Source organism: Prinia subflava, chromosome 25 (genome assembly GCF_021018805.1).
Source record: "Prinia subflava isolate CZ2003 ecotype Zambia chromosome 25, Cam_Psub_1.2, whole genome shotgun sequence".
Taxonomy (NCBI): Eukaryota; Metazoa; Chordata; class Aves; order Passeriformes; family Cisticolidae; genus Prinia; species Prinia subflava.
Window position 1 is genome coordinate 3,186,807 of NC_086271.1, and position 13,743 is coordinate 3,200,549.

General features: G+C 43.0%; 1 long non-coding RNA gene across 1 annotated transcript in view; it reads right to left on the bottom strand.

The window, feature by feature from the left end:
* The window catches only part of LOC134561977 (uncharacterized), a 156,760-nt gene extending 144,635 nt beyond the window's left edge, over positions 1–12,125 (bottom strand). Inside the window, exon 1 of the long non-coding RNA XR_010083034.1 lies at positions 12,058–12,125. This is a non-coding gene — a long non-coding RNA (uncharacterized LOC134561977). The remainder of the gene's footprint in view (positions 1–12,057) is intronic.
* Between the last annotated feature and the right edge of the window lie 1,618 nt (positions 12,126–13,743).

Sequence of the window (13,743 nt, forward strand, 5' to 3'; positions counted from 1 at the left end):
AGGAAAGAACACTGGCACTCTTGTTCACAAATATATCAAAGAACCAAACGAGATCAAACCAAACATTGAAATGCCCTAAAAAGATTTACACCTTCAGGGATAAAGACAAAAAAAATATTAGAACATTTGACACATATGTGGTGGCTCATTTAGAGTGTGAGAGTACACTTGCCTGCAATGTATAAACATTTCACTAGGCATACAAATGGTTTGGATGTTGGCAGAATAAAACACAAAATCCTGACAGCATTTTGTGACAGAAATCCCACCTGGGGCTTACTGCTTGCCCCTTTCTCCTCTGTGTGTTAAGAGACAAGATAAAGTATTTCAACAGATTCATCCAACATCAGTTTTGGTGCCACAGCAAAGACAATAATTAATCAAAAAATAAATAGTAGTTCCATATCATGATCTGGATCATATTTGAGATTTTGTGAAAATTTGAGATTTTGTTCGTTCTTATTTTTGGTATTTTCCAGGGCTTTGCCACTACTGCCTGCTATGCAATGTATGTCACATAATCCTGGTTTTCCATTAAATAAATTCTATATTCACTCTCATGCACAAAGAGACTTGATCATGGACCCAACATGCTGGTGCTTATAGCAACAATGACCTTCTAAGTGATTGTTTCCTTTTCAAGCTAATTCTGCCATCCACCTATTCTAAAATTTAATATAGAAATTCTCAGAACCAGCTTTCTACTGTTTCATGAACAACCATTTCAAGGAAAACTGAGATGAATGCAGCACAAAGCAGAATGAATCTCTTTCCTCCCTAGGGCCTTTAGGAAGTCTTTTATTTCAGCACAACTTTTGCCATCATGGAGGAAAACAACCCAAACAATGGAGAGGGAAATTTTTATTGAAGTCTTAAGGAAGCTTGTTAACCAAAGGCAGCTGATGGAAAAGGAGCAAAAAGAGGATAACAATGATCCCCAATATGGATTCAGTGAGCTAGGTTAGTCTAGAGCATCGTGCCTGTCCTGAGGACAAAGCAGAGACCCAAGTAGAAATCCTCCCTGGCTGTTGCATGCTGGATGTCAAATATTAGGATGCTGTTGTCCTTGTGGATGTTTATAGATATACATTTCTGAAGCAAAAACATAAACAAACAAGTGGAACCACCGTGCAAGCCTCAAAACAAGAGCAACCTTGTGTGCTAGCCCACAGATTGAAAGCAGATGTAGGGCTTGGTAATTAGGCCTGATTCGAGCTGCATGTAGTGCATAAAAGCAGTTGTTTTGGAAATGAAGGGAAGGACCAAGGTAATGTAAACACAATTTGTCTTTTTGCTGCACATGGCAACGGATTAAAGAAAATGAAAGAGAGTTAATCATGGAGGAAAAAAAATCTTCAGGGAGGGTACTTACATACTCTCATCCTTCAAAACTGCAATGTTTAAATGCTGCTCTTTCAGGGCTTGTATTTGCATTATGCTGATGTGCAACCTGATCAAAAAGCTCATTTATTTTATAAAGTTCTATATTTATGGAACACATGTCTCTAAAAATGCACAATCAAAGCAGTGGTGAACTCATCAGGAAGAGATTGCTGATAGCTGAGGGGTTTGGTCCCTGAGACTCCTGATTCAATGGAGCTCCTGCTTCCCAGCATTTGGATCGAGACCTTGTGCTTGGGAAAGACTGAATGCTGGCATAACCTTTTCCAGGTGATTGACACCAAAATGATGCCTGGAGAAAGTCACTGTAGATGGACCACATGATTTCATGATCTTTTCTGTTGGTTTTGGCTTTGCAGAGAATTGGAACACTTCCCACTCTGTTCCCAAAGAGCCAGAGTGTGATTGCACATCAACAGGACACAAAATACACAGGTTGCTCCAATATCCTTGCAAGGTGCTTTGGGGCCTCTGGATGTAGGATCTAACTACTCAGGCTCCCCCAGCATCCCCGCCTGAATGTGATGTGGGGATGTGACAAGGGGAGATTTCTTTGTGTATCTCACTAAATGCTGTCAGTCACACACAGGACACAAACACATTTTAGTAAACTCAGTGAAAATGCTGCATCAAACACTAAAGTTGTGTAGACTAAAATCCATTGTTTACAGTACTATCACACACATGAAAACAATCCAATTTATTTTTACTTTGGGAAAGAAGATCTGCTGTTTAATAACTGCCTGGAGCTATACTGAGGGCATCAGTGTTGTAAATATTCACTATTATTTATCTCTGCTTTGTGTTTTTCATCACATAACTCAAAATGCCGCTATTTGGATTTTAGCTCAGTTTGTCCAAAAGTCAAAGCACCACAAAAGACCTGCACTCCTCTAAGATTAAACACATACATTCCCACCCCACCTCCTTTGGTGACTCTCTGTCTCTTTAGCCTCTCCCCAGTATATTAAAAAAATTTTTTTTAATTGCAGTTTAATGCCTGATTTAAAGGCATTGCCCTAATAGGCCTTGCAAGAAGTTTTAAAATTGGAGTACAGGTATTTGAAGTAATTACAAGGACAGAAGTTTTTAGTAGGAAATTAAATTAAGGTTCCCTGCCCATATCATCAAAGTATATTTATGTATTTATATGGAATTTTACAAAAAAAAATTTTTACTGATGCACTTTAGGGCTGGGTTTTCTGAGTTTTTGAGGGGTTTGCTCTTTTTTCCTGAATATTGTGGGGTTTAACAACACGCTGAAAGGAAGTAAAAACACATCACTACAGAACAGCCAAAAGAATTTTTCCCCCTCTGGTTTCTCTATCAAAGATGTGGTAACATCAGATTCTTGCCCTGCAAAGGGTGACAGGATGTTACATTTCTCACATCTCAGAAATTCACTTTTTCTCCTAATATGGAATGTATCACAGTGGCAGCAGTGCCATTCCATTAGAATTTTGAAACAGGATAATGAGCTAAATATTCTTTTTTTATCCCAGCTAATTAGAGGGTTGAATACACTTTGAAACATTAGTGAGAGGTGTAGCTTTAGCCTGAATGATCCAGTAGGACCGAGGTCAGCAAAAATAAACCTCACAGAAGGAAGAAGCACTGAAAAGGACTTTTCAGGTGGTTTTCTTGGGGGAAGGTGATGTGAGAAAGCAGAATGCGCCTCCAGAGGCTCCTTCCACAGTCATTATCAACCTTCAACTAACTTTGGCTTCTGAACTACTTATATATTGATTTAAAGAAAGCTCATGTGTGCTACTACTCACAAAAGAAGAGACTTTTGCATTAGGATTTTTTTTTTTAAGTTCAGTGTTGTTTGCAATGTTGTTTTAGGATTTTCCTGTTTTATCATAAAGTCTGAGGCAGCACAGGCAACTCTAACCCACCACAGTTCTCAGGGCTTTGTGTTCCCCACAGTGAGAGAGACTTCTGCAGCCTCAAGGACAGGGAAGCCAAAAGCACAACTTGTTCAAGCTGATACAGAAAACATTCAAAAATCAAACTCTGAAGCTCAGAGTGGGGGGGAAGGAAAAAAAAAAGGAAGCTGTTTGTTTTGAACAGAGTGACATTAAGTTCCAATTTAAAGGCAATTCAGGAACCTCTGCAACCATTTCAAATTTGTCAGCCCAGTGGTTTATGAAAACAACATGAATTCTCTCTCAAAGCAGGGGTGCTCACTGCTCCCAACTCCCTCACACACACACACACACTTTGGACCATGCAATGCCTATTTTAAAGGAAATTCAATGCCTTTGTCACCTTTGAGAGGCTCTACTCCCAAGTTAGAGCTCCTGGGGCTGTGGTGAGGAGATCCCTTTCATGGCAGGGAGGGCCAAGAAGCCCCTTTAGTTTCCCTAGCTTTGTTTTACTAACTTGTTTCCACATTTCAGTTAAAACAACAACCACCACCACAAATTTAAAAAAAAATACCACACCAACCATCAATCAACTAAAAAAAAAAAAAATCAAAGCCAAATAAAACCAAAGAAGCCTTTGACTGATTTTCACTTTTACCATTTTGCAATGCACAAGCTCTTCTTAACTGAGAGCAGTGTAGCTATAAGATGTCTAAGGTTATGCTGAAACAGTTTCTCAATTATATTAAGCTTTTTTCCACATTCAAATACAAATTGGCACTTGTACAATTTGTATTTCTAGTTTTCTGTGTGAAGGAGTGGCTCCAGGCTGGGCAGCCACCAGCACCAGAAAGCCAATATCAGCTCCAGAAGATGCCACAATCCTGCAGAAACCTCTCAGCAGGCTGGGACCTCTGCAGCTAATGAGAAAACAGAATGAATCAAAGGAATTTGGAAATGTGTCTTCCAGCAGTTCAGCTACCAGTGAATACAGCTCCAGCATCTAGATAGGCCTTTTCTCCAATGCATGGCTAATTAATAATTTAAAATATAACATTAATTTTTGTCTCTGATCAGTTTGCATCTGCTGGGTTATGAAGTTACCCTAAAGCTCCCCTTTCCCTGTCAGGATGGATGCTGTTGTCCTAATATTTTAGTAAGGATAAAATCAGTGGTACAGTGGCAACAGCCTCCTTCAGAGACATGTTCCTGGCAGGGGGAGATGTAAACATTAATGTTTAGGCTTCTGTCTAAATACCTAAAGACCTTTAATGTCCTCAGGTATTTCTCCTCCCCCAGGATCAGTTCTCATTGCAACCAGACAATGGTAAGATTCAAAAATCAGCTGGATCATCTTTAAACTGAGCAAAGCACAAGAGAAACAGCAAAGACATTTTTTACAGAGCAAACCTGCATGGTCCTTAAGTTGAACGTAGTAGCAGCTCTCAGACACTCCTTTACTGTTTAGGTAAACAAAGTAATTCACATCCATCCCCAGGTGATTGTTTTAATATGAGTTTTTGGGGGTTTTGTAAGATTATCTTTCTTGCTCTCATAGAATACATCTCAGGAAAAAAAAATAAAGCCTTACTTCAGGATATTTGGCTGAACAATTGTTTCTATCACACTATGTCTGAGATTTTATCCTCTTTCTACTTTCCCCAATTCCACCAGCAAAAGCATTGCCAGTATCCCCTACCTTGAAGGCTTATTTGCTCTTAATAGAAAAGTTATGCATCACTGCACAGTCATCTGAAGGCCAGATGGATTATTCTTCCCTCAGCTGAGTTTTGTGTCTGTCAGTGTTACAATACATTGGGACTTGATAATTTATGACAATTGTTTACCTTGTGAGGTCTCCCAGTCACTGGAAGTGCAAAACTCAGGGAGATCTCCTTGTCCAGGAATATCAGCTCTTTTAAGTCATGTGTCTGCAAACTGCTTTCTGTCCTCAAATATATAAATATCAAATATTTATTGTATCCCCTCAGCTGCCAGTGTAATGAACTCTAAGTTTCATTGTGGCACATTAAAATAGTCCACACCATGAGACCATTTCAAATGCAATTGTTTCTGCTCAATAAAGAATTATTCTGTTGATTGTTGTGGTTGTTCAGTGGGAGTTATGAGAGATAAAAGACATATGGAAGAATAGGAAAAGGTAACCCAGCAGGATTTAAATTTCCCCCCCCTCCTCTAGCCCTCATTAAATACAGGCAACCAAGGTTTTGGGCAACTTCCCACCCACAGACCTCACCAGCTATTACTGTTTAAAATTAACTAACAACTACATAACCTGAAAAATAGAAAAGGTAAGATAAAGAGTGATATCAGCCTTCTGTCGATCTCCCTTTAATGAACTCCTTTTTTGTCTCTACCAGAACCCTAATTTTAATAATTCAGGTAATCAAAGGTTTCACTACATTTACAGAGGCAAAGAAATCAAAGTGGTTTCATGATAATATAAGCAGCTGTAGCAGACACTTCAGGCAGCTCCCAGCACCACATTTCCACTAGGGAAAATCTTCCTGTGTACTCTAGGCACTACTATAGCCCCACTTTTACTACAAAGATAAAGGAAGAAAAAAAATTAAATCCCCCCAAACCCCAAAACCCAGACCTCAGCCTGACACACTGGCACATTCCCTTTTCCTGGGAACACTTCAAGGCACACAGCAAAAACGGTTTCACATTCCTCTTTCATTCCGAGTCAATAAAAAGCTGAGCAGTCATGGATGAAGATGTGTTACTGAGACTCACAGAAATGTAAAACATTTTAAAATTGAAACTGCTGGCCTTTAAGTGGCTGTAGGTAATAGCTGAGCTGCAGCCGTGCTGCTTTTAATTTAACAGCACTGAGTGACAAATGATAGCACGGTGTGGAGAGAAATGGCCTCCCTGCAGAGTCCTGCTCTTTACCACATTTTTAGTGTGCTTACTAATCAAATATGAAAATAAGCATACTGTAAGCAGCACCTTTTAGTTTATGAAGGGGCTTGAACTAAAACCTCACAGACCTCTGAGGAGGTTGAGCTAGGAAGGTTTTCCATCTGGAAATTATCTCTTGCTGTAAATTTCTCTCTTTCACCTTTATGTTTATCAGAAAGCCAAACATAAAAGCCTAAACAGGGGATTTTTGGAAGTCTTCAGCAAGCCCTAGCACAGACTAAGACAAAAATGCTATGTAAACTATGGCTATAAAATTCCTTAACTCTATCAAGGTACTCCTCTCTAACCCTAGTGCTTGTTTCAAGACTTGTACTCAGCCTCCTCTTCCTGCCATTTTATTTACTCACAGTTTATCCCCAGTCTGGGGACAATAACTGTGCCCTCCTACTTCTGACCCAGCTCCAAGCTTTAATCTCAAGACTCCCATTATTTACCCTCTACCATCTGAGGATTTTTTTACTTTGACTTAACCATTCTGACTTACTTCACCATTCCGACCACCCCATTGCCCTAAAATTCAAACCTTGTATGAACTCAATTCCTAAACACAAGCAGTGTCCGATAACCACAGCTATGAAACAAAACACTCAATGAAATTTATACAACCAAGCCAAGGATGCTTTGCAGGGGACAGCAACTTTTGCCTCACTCCTCTCAGAAGGTGGCTTATTCAGGCATTGAAATAGGATTTAAATCAGCTGTGAAAATTCCTGCAGGGAAGTAAGTAGTGTGCCTTGGCTTCTGTTTGGTTTAGGTGAGATGGGACAGTGCTGCTGCTGTGCCTGAGAAAGGTGCAGGCTCTCAGGTGCAGCAAACCATTCTCAGGAACTGCCAGGGCAGGCCCCAAAAAACATCTGGAGAGGAGATACCACACCCAGGAGGAGAAGATAAACTCCACAGAGCAATCCCAATCCGCGGGCATCCAGGTGCCACAGGAGGACAGCAGGAGCAGTTTTTATCACCCGTTGAGCACTGCCTTTGGCCACACACAGGATCCCAATGCATGACAAATTGTTCTGTCTCCCAGGACGCACGCAGCCCTTTGTCTCCTGGTATTTTCCTCTTGTGCAAAGGATAAGTCAAAGCCCTGATTTATGTGAGGCCACAGCCACTGCTTCATTCTGTGAGAGGGTTTTTGTTGTGTGTTTTAGAGTCGGTGTTCATGTCCTGTGCATGGGACGAGCAGGAAGGTGGTGAAGTTCAAAGGAGCATAAAGAACTCGCACTCGTCTGTCACTCAGTGACAGCAGGGCTCGGGCACTTGGCTTCTGCAGAACTTGAAGTCTCTCTAAGTTAATAACTAGGTAGGCAGGCTCTTTGAAGCCAGTTTAAATATCTAACAATAACAGAGAAAAGCGAGGGACAGGGTTGGAAGAAACACGTCAGCTCAACTGACAAATTCAAGGAGCTACTGCTATTTTCTACTTTGATTTATTCAGGGGAAATAAAAAGAGCATATAGATTTGAATAACTGAATTTGCCCAATTCACACCAAAGGAAAAGCTGGCTCTTCAACAGCAGAGACTCAGCAGTGTTTCCCAGAGTCACAGATACACAGAGGTGACACAGACACAGACCAGACCTGGCATGTTCTAGGACGTATCTCTGGCAATATTTTAATTGCTGGAGCCAAGCCCTATCATGCTACCAATGCCATTGAATAAATGCTTTCATCTGAAGTAATGTTTTTACATCCTGAAATTGGTCCTGATCGACTTCACCTTCAGGTAATCAGCAGACACTCCTAAGGGATTTTGTTTCCACTGCCCAGTTTCCTTGCCCCGACTGAAATTCTGGTAAAGGAAATTTGACATGCAGAACCCAAGTCATTCAAAGCAAATGATCTTGTTAATTAAGGGCCTCCTGCCTTCAGATTTCTTCCAAAAGTCAGATTTTCCTTCAGCTCCTCCAGACCTCCCTTGTACTACTGTTTCAGCTGCTTCCACCTCAGCTCTTTACAGAGCTGCAGGGTACATCTGTACATCAAGGCTTAAAAAATGTCTTCATGTTTCACACTAAACCTCACAAGGTTCAATTAGATGAGAAACAGTCAAAACTCTGGTCAACAGAGCCTAATCAGTGTAGATGTGGCCCTCTGTCCTTCCCTGGTGCAACTGGCAGTAAAACATGCAAAAACAAGAGGAAGGACGGAGTGGAGACAGAGGTGATCACCTTAAACAGCTGACTAATCATTCGTAATAAGGATTCATGTACTTACTAAATACATCCTCTTCCTTTTCACGGGGGGCACGTGTTGACACCCACAGCAATCACTCCCACAAAGTTAACTCTGCGGCAATATTCCTGCCCAGCTTAATTGCACAAGGACCAGCCCGCGGTCCATCAGCGCTGATGAGCGCTGACATCCTCCCGTCAGCCCGGTAATGTGTTGGCAGAAAATGCCACAGACGCTTTTCTCCTCCACCTTTCAAAGCTTCTCATGCAAACGAGGGGCAGTAATTAGCGCTGACCTTTGGGTGATGCTGGCTGCCAGCCCGCAGCGCTTCCCCACTCGGCAGGGTGTGTTTGCACATCCCCATCTCCCAGCCGGGAGCACGAAATGCTCGCCCTGCTCACCAGCCAGCAAGGGATGTGTCCCCCACCACTGCTGGAGACTGCCCAGGAAGAACAGAAACCCATGGCACTCCACACCTCACAGGATTAAAGGCAAATTTTAGACCAAGGACCGAAAAAACAAACCCACAAACAGAAAGCAAAGCAAGCTGTTTTCGTTCGGGAAGCTCTCAGTGATAAAAAATGCAGGCAATGTGGGGAGCTGCAGAAATGTGGGCAAACTGAAGTCTGCTCTGGGACCTGCTGGTCTGGGGGATTCTATTTTGTGGAAAAGGTGATTTGAAGCTTCAAAAGCTAAAGTTCAAGAGTTAAAGTGACCACATAATGTTCCAGGTTTTCCTAAGCGACTTCCCCAAGACAAGGAAGGGCACAGAAGGCTGTCCAGTCCATCCCCCTAAACCTTCAGGGTTTACTCTGAGCTCCCCTGCCCCAGGCAAATTGGTTACAGTCTCATTCACTGCCAAGCAAATCCAACAGAAGATAAATCACCCGGCATTAATCTTTTGCAGTCTGCATATAATACAAAAGAGCAGTAACCTGACACTTTAATCATGGCACTGTTACAAGCTGCTGTTCCCCACCAAGCTGAAAGCTCCTTCTGCACTTGGGCCCATCATCAGGAGCCCCACCACCACAGCTGTCACAGAGTGGGAAATGCCATCTCTGCCTGTTTTCAGGAATAAAGATTAATATAGAAGCCAGGGGAAGCTGCTGGTGCCTACCAGGAGGAAGTAAATGGTGCTGGAGCACAGGTATCCAAGCAAGTCCCCACATGAGGGTTTCAGCTTGCTCTGAAGATGCAGAACTGCTGGCACGGGGATCTCCATGGTACAAAGCCAACAGGTTCTCTCTGTAGTTCAGTCTGAATCCTCAGGAAAGTAAGATTTTACCCTAGGAAGCTGTTTGTCAACAGGATACCTTCCTACCTGCCACATCTATGGAGTCTGCCGCTGCAAAAACTCTCTGCTTTTTTTCAGCATGTCTAGTTTGTCAAAGGAAATAAAAGCATTTGTGGTGTGACATGCACTGTCTTTCATGGGTGGACATAAAGAACTACTTCAGAAATCCATAACTAACCCACTAGGTCACAAGAAAACACACAACTAATTGTCTACCCATGCTTTATGATTTAAAGAAGACACATTAGCATCTGCAGTAGCAGAAGTGAGCTTTATCTGAGGAGAAGTGAAAGGATGATTTATATTAAGCTTATTAATTAATCACAAGGCCACATTCCTGAAGAAAAGGAGTTCTGCCCAAAGAATTTCCATTAGAAAACAAGGCATGACACACAGGCTATATCTAGAAGTAAAATTGAGATAAATTCTTCTAAGTCACACACATCTCTTTCTGAGTTGCTCCATAAAACAAGTCTTTCCCTTTGAACCAGAGGAAATATTCTTGGAAATTTTTCTTTAGGAGATGCTGAGCCAGAAGCTTCCTCTGCAGCCAGGGAAAACTGCAGTTTCTCAACACCTTCAAGCAGACAGAACTCCAGATATACACATATGCATGTACCACACGTACATAACACACACAGAGCTGCAGGAAGACATTTGAAACAGAGCTCCCTTTTGTATTTACTTTACAATCACCATGGGACACAACAAATTAACTGAACTAATCAACTAATAGAGGACATTAACTCTCTCACAATCTAGATGTTGTGGTTGCTGAATGCGGGAATTGATACCAGACAGCCTTTAGTCACTGACTGTGTTACTGATTATGTCCAATTATGGCAAAGAAAAAGGATTCCGAAACATTTGAGCTGGGGCAGAGAGAGAGAGAAGCATAATTTATGCCTTATGTTAGGCAGATCTTCCTCCGCTATTACAGCATTATTCAATTATTGCCCATCTATTTAGCACCAAGCAGACAATCTGGCCGTGTGCTCTGCACTGTTTACCCTTTTGCCAAGCTGTGTGATGCTCACACGTCCTCCTCACGGGGCACTGAGGGGTGACACCGAGCCAGGCTGCACTGGAGGGGCTCAAATCATGCTCAGCTCACAGCCAATTTGTCAAGGTGGGAGGTTGAGTTTCAGGCCCGGAATGTAATTCATATTTCAGTGTCCTGACAAGAGGCAGCGTCGGTGCCCTCTGCATGCAGGGAAAGCCATCCTCTGCTATCCTCCTGCACACCCTGAGCAGAGATTGCTCCTGTTGTGAGCACCACAGAGCTGCCCCTGCTGTCTGCCAGCCCCACTGACTGTGGGAGCTCTTTGCTCGTGGCTGTGCCTGGCATGCACAGCTCTGGCACACGTGGGGCACATGGCACAAACAGGGCAATGCTCCCTGCTCACAGCGGGGCTCGGGGGAAGCACTGCTTCAGGGGAGCAATGCACATCAATTCTTTTCCACCACAGTCACCTCCTTTCCCCAACCCCGAGCAGAAAAACCCAAAATAAGATAAAAGTGAATCAATCTATATCAACCTGTAAAGGAAAACATCTAAGTCGGCAAAAGATTTGCAGCTCAAAGGGCACAAAGTAGGCTGAGACTGTCACCCTCCAAGCTGAGTTTAGTCTCTTAGAGGCCTCTAAAACCTAACCTGTCCCTAAGCATGAAATTATTTCCCTCCCTCCCATCATATAACTCTTTACTTTAGCAAATAGCTTCATAGCAAATTAGCTCAGTACACATCAGGTAAGAGGAAGCCTGGAATTCAAGGCAAGAAGGCAGTTCTATTTCCACCATGCAGATAATAAATGTTACAGGGAGTTTTATCACATTGTTAAAGGCACTCACATCATCATACCTGAAAACCTTACCATTTATAACACATTTCATAAAAGCAGGAACCCTTGGGTCTAGCTAACACTAGAAAAGAGCCAAGCATCTCTCTTAAGGCATATCTGCCCTGGTGGGCAGGACACACAAGAGCAGGAGCACAAGCCAAGACTACCACCATTCCTGGTTTCACTCCACCAACTTTCACTTCTCAAGCCACAAAAAAAATCTCTGCATCACCCCAAGGCAAGGCCAAGGCACAGCAAAGCTGCCAGCCCATGCAGAATCCCCAGGTGACAAGGCCAGGCAGCCACAGCAAGGTGCTTTCCATGGAAATAGGGTCCTTCCCTATCTCAGGGCCTTGCAGGTCACCTGTAGCAGAGCAGCCACACCAGGAACCCCCTCTCAACTGCCACAGAAAACTCTTCCAAGGCAGACTGCAACCTGTGACAGTCTACAAACCAACCCAAGACAGCTCTAGGTTTACCTCAAATTCAAAAGCACCAAAAATGATCACAACAGAGGTTACTGTACCTTTTGCCAGCCAGCAGCCCTCAGGAAGTCCTGGTGTGCTTGGTCAGCAGAGCCAGACACATTCGCCCTGCCCACAGTTGCTTTAAGCACTGCTTTAAGCACACACAGCTGTGACATTTACACCCAAATAAAGAAGCCCTCTTCAGATTACACTGCATTTTGAACAGGTGCTGAGGACTATGCGTGATAAAAGGCCATTAAAAAAATAGGTGCACAAACCCCTGGGGTGGTTTGTTTGTTCCTTTATAAATGTTTTTAATTGATTCTGCAGGACAGAAAGCCAGAGTAGCCTATTAATCCCAATATAACTTTTGCCCTGAGTAAAAAGTTGGACTGGATTTACTTTTATCCAAATCTGTCCCTTGTGTAACTCTGTGAAAGACAATCAAGTTCCAGCATGGGAAAATACACACTTTTATATCTAAATGCAAGCTGTCTTTATTAACTCACTGCAGATGGACGCAGGTGCAGGTAGTTGCTACTGATCCCATTTAAAAACTCAGCTACACAGTTTCCCCTAAAGATATGTGGATGCTAAAAGGAAAAAGTTGAAGCTGCACAGGTCAAATGTTAAGCTCCTACAACAAAAAGAGAGGTTCCTGTGACAGTAGGACAAGTTTCTGGTTGCTTGCGTCTCCAGTGTTGCTCTGTGATGACCACAGGGTCCGGGAGAAGTGCACATCCTGCACCAGGGAATATCCATCTGGATGACTGGGAGAGGCATTTTGGGCCCCTGAGGATATGACATATTTCCCTCTTGCATGTCATTACATTAAACCACATCTTCTGTATCAGATGATCATTTCCTCAGCAGTTTCTGGAAGGAGCTAAATCCCTTAACTGCCTTGGAATAAATCTGCAGGTCATTAGGTATCTCGAGGGGACATGAGGCTCCAGCTGTGCCAGGCTTGGAATAGAAAGAAAGGGGACAGGCATCTCTCTATGCAAGCCTCAAAAATCCAAGATACAAGCACAGTACAGCTTAATCATCCTTCATTTTTGAGGGTTTTTTTTTGTTTGGCTGCAGCTCAGTTTTGATTAGATTGGTTGGGGTTTTTTTTCACTCTCATCAGTTAACAGGAATGAAACCAAAGGAAAGGCCCTGCTCCTTTGATCAACCCACCCAGGCAGTTTTGTAAACACGCAGTGACTCCACATGTGGTAGCACTCAGTTAGCAGAGAGGAGCTCATGCTCTCACCGTGCCCGTGCACTGCACCAGCCCCTCACAGGTAACACACAGGGTGCTCATCTTCCCCCAGAAACCCCGGCTGAGCAGGACTGGGGCAATCCAGACCACCGAGGTGCTAAACTGGGATTTCACACCTCCTTCAGAGAAACACCTGCAGGCTGAGCACACCACAGAGGGTGCTCCTGGGGGGCTTCTGCCAACCTCTGAGGCCATCCGAGGGCTACCATGCTGTAAAGGTTTTGTGGCTCCTTCATCAGAAAACTCACAGGTTCAAGGCTATATGAGAAATGTTTTGCCTCTGGACAGGTTTTATCATTTTTGTAGCTCATGAAATTCCTTATCTGGACAAAAGGAAAAGAGTCAGGGCATAACACCGATGCTTGCACAGGTGACATAGAAACCTTCACACCTTTCTGTGCAGCAAGAGGCTTTAACAAGGCCAATCTTTTTCTGCACACTGCATCCAGGAGAGAACAAAAACCTCCCTAAGATGCCC